The following is a 14016-nucleotide window of genomic DNA, read 5'->3' on the forward strand; positions in this document are numbered from 1 at the left end:
TACTTACGTAGACTCTCTACTGGAGTTTAATCTTCGTACCCTTGCCACCTTTCAATAAGGTGTGGTTAGAGGGCCCTGTGATTCTAGGACATGTCAAGAATCTTTGCACTTCTAATAAGTCAAAAAGGATCATTTTAAAGTATTTTTGGACTACTCTGAGATAGACTTTTAGTATTTTTATTTGTTTCCTTATCATTCAGATTTTTCAAGTTTATGTCTAAGCTTTTCACTTCAACCAAGAGAACTAGAAATAATATTAGAAAGAAACCTGAGGTTCTCTTGGAGGGGACTAGGGCTTTAAAGGGAAAAAAAAAACATCAAAAAGCAACCTATTTAAAATTGACAGTAATGGTGGGTCTGAATTCCTGAGGAAAAATGTGGTTGGATGATCTGTTTTGCTTGGTTGGTTGGTTTTGAAGCCAGCTATAGCAAAAGAGGGTTGAGTATTGTTTATCTGCTGTCTTAGCTACTAAGCTACACCGCCATATATATAAGGTGTTCATTATCAATAACCAGTCCATTCTTGCAACATACCAATATGTTAAGGAAATGTTGTTATTCTTGTTTTACAGAATTAAGTTGTATGAGTAACAGCTGTTTTAAAAAAACTATTTCCCAAAGCAGCTCTTGTAGATTTTAATGAAAACTGAGTATCTGCATGTCAAGTGGGCAACTCTTGTGGAGTCTATAGCAAACTAGTGACTTAAGTACTGTCTCCTGCATACCTAGACAGTGCTCCGATTACAGCAGTGTCCTCCAATGACCTCCAGAGCACACAGGGCTTTGGACAGTCTGTGGCAGGGACAGTATATAAGATATGTATCTTGTGACCTTCTGCTCCTTCAGTGACCAAAGGTGGAGTGGGCTTACTTGAACTCTGTATTTTTTGGGTGGTAGAAAGTGACTGATAGTCACTTGCCTAATGACAGGGCATGCAGACCAAATTAGGTAGAGTTTTAATGCCCCTTCTTTACTCTCAGCTGGTTCTCCTTGTCTCTGAGGAAAAATGTCACATAATTTAGCAGTGAACAAATCAATATGGAGCTGCAGAAATTGCATTAAAAACCTGTAAAATTGAATAGAGAATTCAGTTTCTCTGTAAGGTATTTATCCCTCATTATTCTGTAGAATTCTTGAGTGATCAAAGGAAAAAAAAAACTGTATGGAAAAATTGTCATTGTGTATTATGATTTTGGTTCCTTGCCCAGATAGCTGATATTTCTGCATGAGGTGTGGTATATGAAAGTACCCAGTATTTCCTGTCATTCTGAGCTCACCAAGGACAGTTTTGTTTTTATGTTAGGACGGGCATTTTGAATGAGAACAGGTGGGGTTTTTGTTTTTGTTTTTGTTTTTTCCTGTGAGAACATTATTTCCATTCTGTTTTCATAGAATTATTCAGCAGATGACAAGAAACTTCTTACTTACCAATTTTAAGACTGTAAAGACTGAGGGTTGGTCAGACTTGCCTCCTTTACCATGGTTTGGATAGGTGGTCAAGCGTAGGATGAAGTGAGCTACCAGGTTCTTCAAGGGTTCTCAAGGAAGAAATTCCCACTGCTGTTCTTTTTAATCATTGCTGGCAGAGGATGTCTGGTCAACAAGCTCGTGTTTTTAGTTTTAACTATCAAGCCTCCAGGAAACCTAATCCATGGATACTCAAATATCACTAGCCTACAGGCAGCAGTAATGAACAAATACTGTGCTATAGAAAATATTGTACTTTCTGTCACCCTCTATTCTAATTTCCTAATTATCTTCATCTTCAGATACGTTACATGTGGCTGATATATTTCCTCCAGGTCTGAAGACCATTGCCCTAATCTGGGTCTTCTGAAAGCATAAGGTTACCAAAGTTGCCCTAAACATTTCAGTTAACATTTAAGCCTCACCTATGGAAAGAATATAGTCAATTCTTTCTTGTCTCCTAGTAAGTAAAAATTACTGCTTGGAGCTTGTGTCTTTCACAGCAGCCGTTCTTGTAATTGCTCCTTTGCTCACACAAAGGCAGCCAGCCGCATGCTGCGTTGTTGGGTTGTTCCCCCCCACACACACACACGCTTAAAAATGTAAACTCTTACTTCTGCTTGTTGAAAACATGCCTTTGGGTCTGATCTACATGATATTTTTGAAGGGAACTCTGATGAGGTAGCTCTGCACAGGTAAAATGAAGTCATGCACTGTTTGAGTAGCCCGAAGTGGCATTTTCTTCTTAGAACAGCCTCTTTGTGTGAATGGGCTAAGGGAGTGGGCCGCCTCATTTTTTGAAACCAGCCCTCCCTCAGTCCGTGACATCACAGTCATGTAAGGAGCTGGAGAAGGAGTTTGACTTGACGAGCCAAAAAAAGTGAAGGCTTTTGTGGGAAAGGACACTTTTGGGTTTTGCTTCAGAGCTTACCGGAAGAGAGAGAGAGAGAGAGAGAGAGAAAGAGAGAGAAAGGGTAAGCTAAGTTTTCTGACCTAAGAACTTGTATCTTCATTAAGCCTTTATCATTTGAAAGAGGGAGGAATATTTTAAATATCAGTCATTTTTCCCTGTGACTGCTGTGGAATTCATAGCTCTTTGGCTGGCCTGTCCACTATAGACAGTAGGCAGAGCTTACTGAAATTTACAGCTTTCTTTTTACTTACACATAATACAGTAGAATATTGGTTCTAGAGATAAGAAATACTATTATATCTCCTGTATATGTGACAACCGAAAACCACCCACATGTTCAGTGTGTGTATTCTTTAGACATTGCTAGCAACATCTTTTAGCTGAATTCTTTAATTGTTCTGGAGGGATGTTTGGGTGTTTCCCACTAGTTAAATGTGTTATTATCTTTAACACCATAAATCAAGCTTTGGTTGGTAAATACGCTTTCAAGAGTATCTGTTCAGCTTCATCTTTTAACTGTTTAGTACTGAGGTAAATTCAGCACAGTACTGTGAGCAGTCACATTTAGCAGCGATGACATTCCTGGTTTCTATGGCACTTGATACACACTGTGGCTTTTCGTTGATACCTCTGTGCATGAACCGGGATAGCCCATTCTTTAGCTCTTGAGAAATGAGGAAGGATATTTTAGAATAAAATAACTGAAAGCCAAGACAATATGATCTTTTCTTGTAGTTTTCCTTTGGTTTTTTTACGTACACAGACTCCATAGTGCCAGTGTCATTTAATCACTTCAAATGTTGAAAACTTGGTTACAGATGGAAGAGTGGACTAATAAACAATGCGGTTTTGAGCTTACTTGGGTAAATGATTTTTGTCTGTTCCCTTTCCCCTCTAAAGCAACTTGACCCAGAATGTGTCAGATTTCTGCTTGTACAGAAATCTGAGGTGTTGCTTACTGTTTAATGGGGAGCCTTTTTATGACTGTTTTAAAATACTCCAAGCAAACATTTCTGATCAGTTTAAAAGTCTGAAAAGTACTAATGACATGAACTCTTCATATAACAGCTCACATGACTATAATGATCTTTTCAACATTAAATGAATTAATTATTATTTATTTGATTTTTCTCTAATAAAGGAAAAAGAAAAAAACTCAATTTAGGGATTGCAGAGTTACACTCTTCAGACTGAGCTGTTTAAGCTGGAATAGAGTCAGTTCAGTTCACAGCATTTTTCTCCACCATTATCTTAATTCTCCACTTTGCTGAAAGAGCAAGTGATGAATGTCTTAATCAAATAATATCCTAATGTAGTCCAGATGTGCTGTAGGTCATTTAATCAGTGGCTTTTCAACAGGAAAAGAAGGAATAATGAGTCTTTGGTTGAAAGGAGGAGGGGGTGCAGGGGCAGAGGGACGGGAAGCAGTAGGTGCTGAAAGGGAATGTCTTCCTCCCCAGGGTTTCTCAAGTCATTTTTCCAAATAAGGAATTATGAAAAAAAAATCCAAATCGAACTTCCAATTAAATATTCTTCTACAGGAGATGGTAAGATGACTGTAATGCATAGTTTGTGCTATGAACAAAGCTTAGATGAAGTTGCTAACTGCTCACAATGCCTGACTCACATGGTAGGTCATTTATATAGCCTGGGGACAGCAATGGCATGTGGAGAATTTACCAACATCCTCCTTACAAGAAACTGTAGACTTTTGGCCTCTTACTAATAAAACTGTTCTCTAGAACCTATATAATCTGACTTCTTTTCCTGTTAAATGTTGTTCTTTTGCTAGCCATTTTTTTAAATGGTACATTAAACTCCACTGATTATTTTGGCTAGTTTGGACTGATTTAACATGATAGCAGTTTTCATTTTGTGGGTGTATGTTTTTGAATGGGTATTTTGTGTGTGTGTGATCCGGAATGTGAAATTATGTACATGCCCTTAAAGAAGGGGCTCCACGGATTGCATTCCATCAGAGTTACAAGGTTTTGGCTCTTTGGTAAAGTCTGTAGCTTGTAGCCCAAATGCTGTTTTCACTGTTGCATGTTTCTAGAAAAGGGCACTAGAGTGAAAGTGTTTTTGTGTGGTGCTGTTTTCCTGAGGCACTCTGGAGCACAGGAACCCATTGGAGCATGTGGTTCAAGCGAGGTGGAATTCCTGACTCTTGTTGGAAATGGTTTCTCCTCCATAGCCCAGCTATTGACTGAGACTTCAGTTATTTCCTTTGATCACAGAATCACAGAATGATTGAGGTTGGAAGGGACCTCTGGAGATTATCTAGTCCAACCCCCCTGCTCAAGCAGGGTCACCTAGAGCACGTTGCACAGGATCGCATCCAGGTGGGTTTTGAATATCTCCAGAGAAGGAGACTCCACAACCTCTCTGGGCAACCTGTGCCAGTGCTCTGTCACCCTCACAGTGAAGAAGTTTTTTCCTTATGTTCAGTGGAACTTCCTGTGTTTCAGTTTGTGCCCATTGCCTCGTGTCCTGTCGCTGGGCACCACTGAAAAGAGTCTGGCCCCATCCTCTTGACACCCTCCCTTCAGATATTTGTACACATTGATAAGATCCCCTGTCCGTCTTCTCTTCTCCAGGCTAAACAGGCCCAGCTCTCTCAGCCTTTCCTCATAAGAGAGATGCTCCAGTCCCCTAATCATCTTTGTAACCCTTTGCTGGACTTGCTCCAGTAGTGCCACATCCCTCTTGTACTGGAGAGCCCAGAACTGGACGCAGTACTCCAGATGTGGCCTCACCAGGGCTGAGTAGAGGGGGAGGATCACCTCCCTCCACCTGCTGGCAACACTCTTCCTGATGCAGCCCAGGATACCATTGGCCTTCTTGGCCACAAGGGCACATTGCTGCCTCATGCTTAACTTGGTGTCCACCAGCACTCCCAGGTCCTTCTCTGCAGGGCTGCTTTCCAGCAGGTCAACCCCCAACCTGTACTGGTGCATGGGGTTATTCCTCCCCAGGTGCAGGACCCTGCACTTGCCTTTGTTGACCTCTCCGCCCAGTTCTCCAGCCTGTCCAGGTCTCTCTGAATGGCAGCACAGCCCTCTGGTGTATCGGCCACTCCTCCCAGTTTGGTATCATCAGCAAACCTGCTGAGGGTGCACTCTGTCCCTTCATCCAGGTCACTGATGAAGAAGTTGAACAAGACTGGACCCAGTACTGACCCCTGGGGGACACCGCTAGCTACAGGCCTCCAGCTAGACTCTGTGCTGCTGATCACAACCCTCTGAGCTCTGCCATTCAGCCAGTTCTCAATCCACCTCACTGTCCACTCATCCACTCACTTCCTGAGCTTGTCTATGAGGGTGCTGTGGGAGACAGTGTCAAAAGCCTTGCTGAAGTCAAGGTAGGCAACATCCACTGCTCTCCCCTCATCTACCCAGCCAGTCATTCCATCACCAACATATATTCATACTTTCCACTTGTCCAATTCAAAAGATTTTTAAGCTAAAGTTCTTTCTTAATGTCCTCTCAATTTTCCTTCAGTAACATACTAGTGATCTGGTTTTGCCTGAGTCTGGAGGTAACAGCTTAAAATACATCTGGGACAGAGATGAATTATAAATTTGAGCCTTTCTGAGCTGCTGCGTGCACTGATGACTCATTACAGAGAATTTTAGGGGTCTTTAGCCTTAAGATAACTATTTCCTTCAACTGCTGGGGAGAAGGTAATCCACAGGGTGCTCAAGCCTGCTGGGTGGTTCAGCTTTGGTACTCTAATTCTCCCAAGACTCACTGCCTGCAGTAAAATAAACACTGTCCTGCTCTTCATCTTCCGGGCAGACCAGGCTGCCAACCAGTCCAACACCAGTTACTTTGGCTTGTCTTTGCTGATGAGATTTTGCTGTGTCTGGTCTTACTTGGCGGGTGAGAGCAGCCATAACAAGTCCTACTGATAGAGCCAAAGCATTAATAATAATTCTAAACCTTTTTCAACTTTCAAAGAGAAATACAGAATTAGTCTTCTTTCCCCACATTTATGAATATAATTTGTTGCTTTATCCCTCTCTACATCTTCACTCCTTACTATCAAACTCCAGCAGGTCTTGAACAGTCCTGCCCTTAAGAAGTGCGGTAAGTATTAGTTAGGCTTTAGGAAATAGTAAGTAAAAGGCACTATGATCTTCAGCAGTTCAGGTTTATGAAGTAGGGAAGTGAACAAAAGTGAAAAATACATCTATCTTTAGCCTCATTTATGATTGTTCATGGGTACTTACTTCAGTTAAAACATTCAGTTCCTTCTATATTGTCCTTGAAAGTAAGCAGTGAAAGCACTTCAACACAGATATATGAGAGCTCACACATCATCTTTCAGATAACACAGTTTAGGCCATTTATGAAAGATTTACAGAACTGTATCCGCCAGTGAAAGAACCTTTATCATCAGAAGACTTAAATTTTGTACTAATACATCTCAAAAAGCCTCCTTGCAAACTTACTGCACGTTCATCTCTGTTCCTCCAATTTATTAAAACAGTTTTCTCTGCAGCCATCAGATCTGCTAGGAAAATAAGAAAACTGTATTGCTTTTTATGTCCATTTAGTGCCTCCTCCTGCCTCTGCCTAACCCAAATTCCTTCCTGAGGACATCTCTGACTTTCCCATGTATCCAAATGATTAACAAGCTCGTATTTTTCTCAAGATCTCACATTTACAGAGGAGGGTTATAGCTTCATTCTTTAGTTGGAATGGGAAGCCCCTGATTCAAAAGACTAAGGAATTTTGGAAATCCCATTGTCTTATTGTTTCTTGTGCAAGTGACCGTAAAAGGTCACCCCTTCCTTGCACTGGCATTGTATTGATGTGTTAGAGAGTATAGAAAGCAAGGCTTAGTTTAGCATCCTTTCCACTCCCTGCTGAGTTTAGATCGTGCTTTACCAGAGCAATTGTTCCATCTTTGACATATGTTACATATATTTCAGCTGCAGAATTGTGTGAAACTGTGATTTTCCATTCATACATGTTCTACTCAAGTCAATATCTGTATTGGGCCCACTATTAAGTTGAATATCTTTCTATCCTTATTCAGCTGGGATTTCTCATTCTTCACTTAACATCAAACCGGTGGCCGAACATAAAAGAATACTCCTAACAACAGAGCTCTGAGCTCAGATCCACTAGTGCTGACTGAGCGGAGTCTATCCAAGTGGCCTCAGCAAATGTAACAGTTCATGGTGAAAGACGTCTCATCTGTGACCTTTAATTGTGAAGAGGAAATTCTCCTTCTGTTCATTAAAAATTGTATCATACTTTGTATTCCCTGCTATATAGTAACTGAGTAATGCTCCCTATGTGTTAGTAAGATATGGCTTCTTCATTTCTTCCAGCAAACTGTTATACTTTCTTTGGTAACCATATGCTTCAGGAGATCACATTTACCATTGTAGGTGACTTAGCACCACATGCTATGTAAATGAAATATCCCAGCTCTTGGAAATTTTCGTTCATGTTTGAACACAGACAGATTTTAGAGGCAAGGTGATGAAAAGTAAGACTTCAGAAGAACGTGTAAGAGCTAGAAAGTAATAACCAGTCAACACCACTGTTGTCAATTAATATGCTAATATTTTTCTACTGGTTTATTTCCCATGCCTTCAGACAGGATGTGCTGTGTGGTTATTCTGTTCTGGGGAGGAAGCGAGTGAAGCAATCGAAGAGATAATATTTAGCTGTGTTCTACTTTTGAGATGGAAATCAATTTGGAAGTGAAAGGAGCATCAGCATTGGAATTTTTAACTGATGAAAATGATGACAGTTGAGAAAAACATTCTTCTGTATGAAAAGCCTTCTTATGCTGCATTTACTGCTCTAATTTAATTGCACTTTCAGGCTGACCTATGTTACAAGAAATGAGCAGTACAGAGAACAAGAAAATGGTCTTTTGAATACAGGTTCTTGTATCTGAAATCATGTTATCACCATTTTACTGATCTCTTGTGTACCAGAAGCTTCCGTTCCCTCAGAGTTTGTGAAGCACTATTCTAGAGCTCTTCAAAGCATCCAGTTATCTGGTGCTGATAGAAAATGGGGGTGGTGGAATGTGACATTATGAAACAGTGCTGCAGTTTCTGAATGAAAGTTTAATCACAGCTTCCTGTAATTTCAGATTTGCATCTTGTTTACTTTACAGCCAAAAAGGGCTTTCACATTAAAGCTGACCGGCCCCACGTACTGTAGAATCCTACTCTATTCAACCTGAATATATACTGCGTTGCCTAGCACCAGCTTTAAAACAGCCATACTTAAACATTTAAATGCCTTGTATGACCCCCCTTTTTTTTTTTAATCAGAGGAGATATTTCTTCTAGTTTAGCAGTTGGCAGCCTTTTGGTTGCTAAATATTCATTTCCATGTAAGTCATTTTGTCCATGCAGGTGCTTCTTACAATTACAGTTCTTTGCAGGAATGAAAGTATTTAATAAAAAGTAATTGGCCATTCAGAATTTTTTTTTTCCAACAGCTGCACAAGCATTTAATTGCAACAGGGAAGGTATCTATTGTTCTTTTCCCAGCAGCAATAATGGAAATCCAAACAGATAGGGTTGCAAATTCTTCACAGAACCCAGGTCTGTATTTTTAGAGTAAGAGAAAATAACTGGCTTAAAAGATATGGTCACCTCATACCTGGAGAAAACTGCTTCCAATTTACATACCTTGGCTTTAGTGGAAAGTAATTGGGGTTATTCCAGAGATGGAAACCTGGCTGCATAGAACAAGCTTCAGCCATTTGTCACTGAGGGCACAGAATATATTTGAGCTATAGAGAAATGTTTAAAAAATAGCATATTGTTCAATGCATGCTCATCATTAAAATAGCCTGCCATACAGTATATGCTCATGATTAAAGTATTCATTTTTTTCTCTTTTGACCCACTTTTCTCCATCCTTAATTTATTACATCAGAAAAAGAAAATTGGATTTTGATTTGATAAAAGAGCCTTATTGTGTATCACATGGGGAAGCTGGAGTTTGTGGCTCAGCTGGAATGAAAAATAATATTGCAAAGCCTTTCACGTGCTTTCCAAGCAAATGCAATCATAACTTCTTCACTAACATAGACAAAAAACAGACATATAGAAAACCACTCAGAAAATGTCACACAGCAAGTTCTCCAAGTAGCAACTTATTTCCTGTCTCCCCACATACTTTATTACTATCTCTGTTCCAAAAGAATGCCCTGATCGTTTTGTTTTGGGAGATAGTGTGAGGTTGCATTGACTTGGGGCTGTATCATGTGTTTTTCTGAGGTGATTAGAAGGGGATGAAACTGCTTTTCATAAAGAAAATTTGCCAGTAGTATTGTCTCACTAGCTCAGTCAAGTCACTCCAGACTGTAGCCAGTTGCTCACAAAGAACATTGCTTTTGACACTCAAAGCTAATGGGTTTTAGTCATCAAAATGGTTTTCATCAGTGTATTGAAGACACTGTGTACTGCTCTGTGAGAGGGACAGACCAGGTTTTGCTCCTTTGCAAGTGGGAGGATTATGAGTATTACTAATCAAGGGAATGCCAGCCTCTGTCTGACATGTTTTAAAATCAAAAAAGTTTGGCCATAGGATTTTGCGGAATTTTTCTTTTCTGAAATTTGAATTTTATCCAATTTCATTAAGTGAAAAATCTTAGGGGTTTTTTGGAGAACATTTCAATAGTATTTTCAAAAGTATTGAGGAGTCAGTCAGCATAAAAATGTCCTACAGAAAATGCAAGTTTTTCACACAGGAGCAAGAAAACAATACTTTGTTTGTTTTTGTGGGGTCTTTTTAATGAAAAGACACGATTCTTGCTGGAAGTGTCAGTAGCAATCCCATTCCTCTCCCTGATTCCCCCATCACTGTCAGCATCTCTTTTCTTTTCCAGTTCCAGGATTGGAGTTTTCCCTTGCTGCTGCCTTCTCTTAACTCCCGGCAACTGCTTTCCAAAACACAAGTGTTCGGCCCATTTCTCCAAACTAGTGTCTGCACAGACTCCCACCTGCAGTGGTCCTGTTCCTGCAGTGATGAGGGGGACCACTGCATTTCTGGAGCTGGATGGGGTGGCTGCGCCCTGTGGGAGTGTGTGAGGAGGAGGCACCGCAGGGCCGGGCACTGCCGTGCTTCAGACCATGATTCTCATCTAGAAATGGTGGGATGGCAGCACCTTTCTGAGCCCTGGGCTGAAGAGCAGAGAGATGAGAGACTGGGGTGCACAGACAGGTAGCTGAAGTTACCTAAGCTGCAGAAAAGGTTTTCCTCCATCTCCTTTGCATAGTAGTAAATGGTAGCTGTGAGTGCCAACACCTTGACTCCACCACTGGGGTAGAGTTAGTACAACTTTGCTTTTGCTTTCCTTCCTTGTAAAGAACTGCAGCACTTTTCTGTAGTGCTGTTCTTCTACAGAAAAGACTTCTGTGACGAGATACTTGCTGTTCAGAGAGTGAGTGGGACAACCCCCAACTTGGCTAGGAAGTTTCTCACTAGACAGGGTGGCTGTCTGGGAGTATGGCAGTGCCGATGTCTTCAGTATCTTCACGGTGCTTGGAACTGTCTCCATCTGTGGTGCAGATGGTGACTGCCTTCTTCAAAAGGAGAAGTTGAATGAAAACAGCCGCTTTCTTGAAGTTTTGCCAGAGTCAACCCCCAAGCAAATACATCATTTGGTTCCTTCTCCTATGCAAGAGGACATTGGAAAGGCAGGCCAAGATAGTAGGTGAGGAGAAATTAGATGATTCACATCAGCAGGGAGGTGTAGATTAGCAAGTCAACCATACACAAATGTGGTTTTACGTTACACTTGTGAACTCCTAGAGACATGGTGGGCCCAAGGGGTAGATCCAAGAACTGAGGGGAAAGGCTTGAACAAAGCACTGACAGTGATCAGGCAGTGAGAAGAGAAGCAAGGGCAGCACAGGACCTCTGCAGAAGAAAACAAAATCTGAAAAAATGAGAAGTGCACAATGCTAACGATGCCAGGAGATCAACAGTGTTAAAAATCTGTGCTGAAACATGGCTGGAGTAATTGGTAGAAACCCACAATGAAGAGACTATGTTTTAGTTTTCCTAAACTACAAAATGTTTTTAATTAAGGGTTTAATTAAATCTCTTTTTTTCCCTTTCTTTTTTTGTCATGCTGTTGCTTCAGAAGAATGTGGATGTAGCTCAGAAGGCCTGCCTCCCACTTATTGTCATATGCTTTTTCTGTTGCATGAAACAAAGGAAGGCACTGGCAGTGTATTTGCTGGATCTTGCTCGTAGTACACCCACATTTTTTTCCTCCTGAAAGAATTGATTGCCCAAACACTTACACTTTTGTAAATGAAGAATTCTACCCACAAAGAAATATGCTAATCATTCTCTAAGCTGCTAATAACTGCAGCTTACCAAAGTGCAGTGGCATTATAGAAATGACACCAATTACCCTGTTGCATCTTGACTTAAACAGAGGGAGATGAATGCGCATTCAGAGACTGTTTAAATGTAACAGTGACTTCTGGAAAGCCTGGATCTAGATTAGCAGTGTATGCCAATCACTGTTAACACTGTATTGCTCACTACAATTAAGATTGAGTGCAGGCCTTTTCCCGACTTACAGGCCTTTGTAGTGATGCAGGCTCTGAAAAGCGTCCTCCCTATAGGCAGCAAATACAAAGCTGTTGGTACATATTTACTGCACATGGAACAAAAGCAGTCCTCTGGCAGGCTGGCTTCCTTCTGCAAAACAGCCAAGGCGGGGGGTCCATGTGCCTCTTGCTGCCTTCTTCCTCCTCCAGGCCTCCTCCCACCCACAGTAGTGTCATCCCAACATGCACCATTTTCCCAGGCCCTTCTAGACCCTCCTGAACTGTGGCCTGGACTGGCTAAAAAAAAGTTTGTTTTGTCAGCTATTCCCATCCTCATGATTTTCTTGGTTATCTACTCCTGCTAACTAATCAATAGATTGGCTTCTGCTTTTCATAGGAATATATGGAGTATTGCCTTGTTATCTTGATCTCATGAACGTGTCCCCAAATCCTATGAGAATGTGTTGAGGAAAAAACTGGCATTTTTTTTAATAATATTTTTCCCTCTTCCACCATTCCCCCAGCATCTCTCCGCTGCTGAGAGCCCTCCTCCCTGCTCCCCGTTCCTAGTCTCTGGCAAAAAAATTCTCCTTCCCATAAATACTAATTTTTCCTGGTATGTTTTACTGTCTAAATAGATATTTGCTCTATTACATGTGCCACACTAATTACACAGACACATGTGCTTTCAGAATTTGTTCTGTCATAATTGCATGCCCTGATTAGATAGTTACTTGTATGCCTTGATTGTGAGCTACGGATTGCAGCCATGATAAGAGGATGGACTTACTCATTAAGAAATTGGCTGATAAAGTACTTCACCTTTGGTTCTGTTCTCTGAAAGTAACTTGAATAGCCAAGTGTTACATGACCTGAAATGGTTCATTCATTAATACAGTGATGAAAATTGACCTGCTTTATTGCCTGGGGTGTCTGGGACAGTCAGATGTTTTCCTAGCTCCACTGTACAGTGGAGCGTAGAAGTACAGCATTCAGTGGTCCCTCAGGTCTGGTTCAGCTGCAAGTTCAGCTCTGCAGGAGATGTGATTTAGTGATTGAGTGTATTGTCTGGGATGCATAATTTCATTACATCGTTTTCTGCATCCATTGGAGACATGGCTGCCGAGGATGTGTAGTTTCAAATGTCTCTAGTGGTTTTGATCCATCTGATTAGAAGCAGTTGTTATGTCCCTTCACACAGACTGCGCCAAGTAACAGCATCCGTGGTTCTGCACCATTGAGGCAGCCAGAGCAGGTTTAAACCTTAATATCAGACTCGCTGTGTTAGTCCTGTTACCTGAGTACCTGTTGTGTCATGTCACCAGGAGTTCGGCAGGCTGATCAAGAGCAATTTTGCCCTTTCACATTAAAAGAATGGTTATTCTTTCATGCCTGCTGTGCCCACTCAAGAGTCAGGACTTCTTATACTGACTCTCCTATATTTGTTTGCAGAACATGTGATTTCTCCCATACATCCTTAGTGGAACTAAGGAAAAAAATGACCACATTTAGATGTTTAAATAGTGAAAAATATAACAACCTTTAAGAAAAGCACTGCTAGAAACTTAAGTTAGAGAACTGTTAGATTCAACAGAAAGTGAAATGAAACCAGGTAAGAGGTCAACTAAAGTAAATAGACAAAAGCAGGTTGATTGATTGTTTTTTTGTTTGGAAAGTTTTTTCCTGCTCTGTGAGAACAATTAAGAGGAAAATGTCTAATGGATGAGGCCAGCATTATCTTCAAGCATGTACAACTGCATAATTTGACAGAAAGCTCATTCAAAGTGTGTTTAGAAATAGAGCTCTTCTGTCTGGCTATAATTCTCTGTCAAATGCATTTTATTGCCTTTGTAAACCCAGAGGCAGTGTGATTGCTCGGGTCACTGGTAAACGCCATTCTGCTCATAGCTGATCATTTTCTGCTGTAGAGTTTATTAATAACATGCATAATAAAGGACAGCAAGGGAGTGTGACTAGCAGACAGTGGTGGCCATTGTTGGGTATCCACTGTGTTTTACAGTTTTGCTCAGTGTTGTTTGCTTCCCAGACCCGTGCCTCAGCAGTCATACTACATAAAAACACATG

General features: G+C 40.9%; 1 long non-coding RNA gene across 1 annotated transcript in view; it reads left to right on the forward strand.

Moving 5' to 3' along the window:
• LOC136995455 (uncharacterized) overlaps positions 1-7484 on the forward strand; it is a 74283-nt gene extending 66799 nt beyond the window's left edge. The window contains exon 3 of the long non-coding RNA XR_010887044.1: positions 7425-7484. This is a non-coding gene — a long non-coding RNA (uncharacterized lncRNA). The remainder of the gene's footprint in view (positions 1-7424) is intronic.
• The last annotated feature ends 6532 nt before the right edge of the window (positions 7485-14016 follow it).

The sequence above is a fragment of the Apteryx mantelli genome, chromosome Z (assembly GCF_036417845.1).
Source record: "Apteryx mantelli isolate bAptMan1 chromosome Z, bAptMan1.hap1, whole genome shotgun sequence".
NCBI classification, from domain to species: domain Eukaryota; kingdom Metazoa; phylum Chordata; class Aves; order Apterygiformes; family Apterygidae; genus Apteryx; species Apteryx mantelli.